The following is a 4,103-nucleotide window of genomic DNA, read 5'->3' as shown; positions in this document are numbered from 1 at the left end:
GCCACCTCGTCAGGCGCCGGCCATCGCCACCTTGCTGGAGGGCGTCACCCCCGCCGCCTCGACCCCGCCAACCACGTCTCCTCCGCGCTGCCGTCGACCCCATCACCGTCGGCCTCACCTCCAGCCGGATCCGGGCCAGAGCCGGCCAGATCCGCCTCGCCCGGCGTCTTCCCCGTTGTCTCGCCGCCGGTGTCGTCCGCCGCCGCCAGGCCCCTGCCTCGATCGGGGGATCGGGATGAAGGGACGACGGCGCCCAGCGGCCTCCCGCGCGTGGGCCTCCAGGCCGGCCTCGGCCCATCGCGCCACGAGGCCGCGTCCAGCAGGCCCCCCTGCCTCCTGCCTCCTCCTCTTTCTGGGCCTCGGCCCATGGTGAGCGCCCACATATTCCCCGCCCGTGCGTTGTTTTGCTATTAGACGCTCTCTGTTTTTTTTCTGTTAAAAACGACCAAGTCCAGAAAATTTCATAATATGTGTGCATCTTTGAGTGGCTCTATCTGTGTGCATATAGCTCCATTTTGCATGCATGATATATCAAAATGATCACCATGAGATGCTCTACAATTCATTCCATTGTATAATTCTTTTTTGAGTCCATCCTAATGCCCTAATCATCGTTGCAAGAGTGTTATATGATGTTAACTATTGTCTGTTATCAGAACTTAGTGATTTGTTTTTTTCATTGCATTTTGTGTGTGCATCCTATGAGCTTGATGTCTACATGAGTTTTGAACTACATCAAGCCATCTTTACAGGGGTGCTTGCCTTGTATTTTTGTGATCTATGTGGTGACTAGCACAAGCATGCAAAGTAGCCTCCGTGATGTTGCTGATTTCTGTGACAGTCATTTCTGCCAAGTCTGAGTCTGTTATATTTTGTTGCTATGTTTCCTTGCTGCTACCATGAGTTCTGTGCATAATCTGGAGATATTCACTAAGGATGTTTTATTATAAATGTTATGATCTATTCATCCATGTGCTTGTTTGCATTTATAACCTGCTTTAGCTTGTTCTTATCATGCTCCAAACTTGCTAAATAATGTTGCTGTCAGCCTGTTAACATGAAGTTCAGTATTGCCATGTATTTTGCTAGTGATTCATGCACCCTATGGACATGATCTTGCCATGCTTAGCTTCATATTCATGTCTTCTTACTGCTGGTTGACTTCACATGCCATGAAATGCTCTGTGGTGTGTGGTACAAGCTCACCAACATGCCTACTTATCGTTGTTTCTGCCATGCACTGTTATTTCACCAAGTCCGAATCTGTTATATTACTTGCCATGTTTGTATGGATGCTACCATCTTTTCTGTTGATCTTTGGTATTAGCTCAGTAAGGGAGTTTTGTTCTTTGTCTTTAGTATTTGCACGCCATGCTTAACTTTACCATGATATCGTGCTGTAACTTGTAGATTGCTAGCTCTAAACATTGCAACCTGATATTATTTCTGCCATGCCCAGTGATTTCTGCCAAGTCTGTGAACTGTTATTATTTGCAATCTTGCCATGTCCTTTTGAGCATGTTCTACTGGTTTCTGGAGATAGCTCAGTGTTCATGTTTTGTCATGCTTTGCCTGTACTTCATGTCCATGCCTTTTTTTATTATGTTGAGGTGTTGTAGCATGTTGTTATGATGCTTGCAAGGTGCCTAGTTACTATTTTGGACAGATTGTTATATCTTGTTTGGAGTGTATGTGTTGCACCGTTGCTCCGTTTTGAGTGTGCTCTATATGAAACTTGCTTAGAATTGTATGTAGCTTCATATTATCATGTTGCATCCTTATTTTGAGGTGTTTGTTTGATGTTTGGATGCATTTTGCATCAATGTCATGTTTATCTTGTTTTACTCATATCTTCTAGGCCGTAGCTCCGAACTAAATGAACTTCATATGTAACTTTACTAGAATTTCATGTAGAACATCTTGGTGCATATTAACTTGCTATTTAACAACTTGAACATAAGGTTTATTCAGATCTGGACCAATTTCGAAATTTGCATATGGGGACTTGCCGGAATTGTTATATGTTGTTTCCGGCCTCTTGTATGCATCATCTCTTGCCATGAGTAGCCTCATATAGCCTTGTCATGCATCATGCTTGGTTGAGCATCATGTCTTGTTATGTGTTGTGTGTTTACCTTGTTGTTTGCTTCTTTCCGGTTGTGCTCCTTCTCGCTAGTTCCTGTTTCGTTGCGACCGTGAGGATTCGTTCGTCTACGCTTGGTTCGTCTTCATGGCTTCATCTTCTTCATGGACTCGTTCTTCTTCCTAGCGGGATTTCAGGCAAGATGACCGTCACCTTGGATCGCATTACTATCATTGCTATGCTAGTTGCTTCGTTCTATCGCTATGCTGCGCTACCTATCACTTACTCTTCAAGCCTCCCAAATTGCCATGAAACCACCTCTAACCTTTGTCACCCTTCCTAGCAAACCGTTGTTTGGCTATGTTACCGCTTTTGCTCAGCCCTTCTTATAGTGTTGCTAGTTGCAGGTGAAGATGAAGGTTGTTCCATCTTGGGACATGGATTTCATGATGTTGGAATTAATGCATCTATATACTTGGTAAAGGGTGGAAGGCTCGGCCTTATGCCTGGTGTTTTGTTCCACTCTTGCCACCCTAGTTTCCGTCATACCGGTGTTATGTTCCTTGATTTTGCGTTCCTAACGCGGTTGGGTTGTTATGGGGACCCCTTGACAGTTCGCTTTGAATAAAACTCTTCCAGCAAGGCCCAACCTTGGTTTTACCATTTGCCTATCACCTATTTCTTTTCCCTAGGGAGTCGCACTCCCGAGGGTCATCTTTATTTAACCCCCCGGGCCAGTGCTTCTCTAAGTGTTGGTCCAAACCAAGTAGACCGCGGGGCCACCTCGGGGAAACTTGAGGGCTGGTTTTACTCGTAGGATGTCTCATCCGGTGTTGCCCTGAGAACGAGATATGTGCAGCTCCTATCGGGATTGTCGGCGCATAGGGCGGCTTTGCTGGTCTTGTTTTACCATTGTCGAAATGTCTTGTAAACCGGGATTCCGAGACTGATCGGGTCTTCCCGGGAGAAGGAATATCCTTCGTTGACCGTGAGAGCTTATAATGGGCTAAGTTGGGACACCCCTGTAGGGTATAAACTTTCGAGAGCCGTGCCCGTGGTTATGTGGCAGATGGGAATTTGTTAATGTCCGGTTGTAGAGAACTTGACACTTGACTTAAATAAAACGCATCAACCGCATGTGTAACCCTGATGGTCTCTTTTCGGCGGAGTCCGGGAAGTGAACACGGTTTTTGGGTTATGTTTGACGTAAGTAGGAGTTCAGGATCACTTCTTGATCATTTCTAGTTTCACGACTGTTCCATTGCTGCTCTTCTCGCTCTTATTTGCGTATGTTAGCCACCATACTTGCTTAGTCGCTGCTGCAACCTCACCACTTTACCCCTTCCTTACCCATTAAGCTTTGCTAGTCTTGATACCCATGTTAATGGGATTGTTGAGTCCTCGTGGCTCACAGATTACTACAACAATAGTTGCAGGTACAGGTTTTGCGATGATCATGACGCGAGAGCGATGTTACTTGTTTTGGAGTTCTTCTTCTGCTTCTTCTTCGATCAAGGGATAGGTTCCAGGTCGGCAGCCTGGGCTAGCAGGGTGGATGTCGTTTGAGCTTCTGCTTGTGTTTCATCCGTAGTCGGATGTTGATCTTATGTATAATGTATTGTTGTATTCTTGGGCGTTTGTGCCTTATGTATGTATCCCCATCTATTATGTAATGTTGATGTAATGATATCCACCTTGCAAAAGCGTTTCAATATGCGGGTCTATCCTTGGTGGGACCTTCGAGTTCCTCTTGGATAGGGTCGCATATTGGGCGTGACCGACGACGGCGCTCCGCGGGCTTCGGCGAGGTCGGGCGTCGTCGGAGTGGGTGCTGTGGGGAACCTAGAGAGAAACGGAGATGTCAACAAGATGCGCCTCGACTCGGGAAATCGATTGACGAAGTAGGTGGAGGCCGTGGTGGCTTACTGGCGACAGAATGCTTGGCAAAGTGACGCGGCTCCGGCGAGATGCGAACGACAACGACGGCGGCTATGGGCGGCGTGGGAAGAAGCAAGATGGC

The sequence above is a fragment of the Triticum aestivum genome, chromosome 7D (assembly GCF_018294505.1).
Source record: "Triticum aestivum cultivar Chinese Spring chromosome 7D, IWGSC CS RefSeq v2.1, whole genome shotgun sequence".
NCBI lineage: Eukaryota > Viridiplantae > Streptophyta > Magnoliopsida > Poales > Poaceae > Triticum > Triticum aestivum.
Note: the sequence above shows the minus strand (reverse complement) of the source record.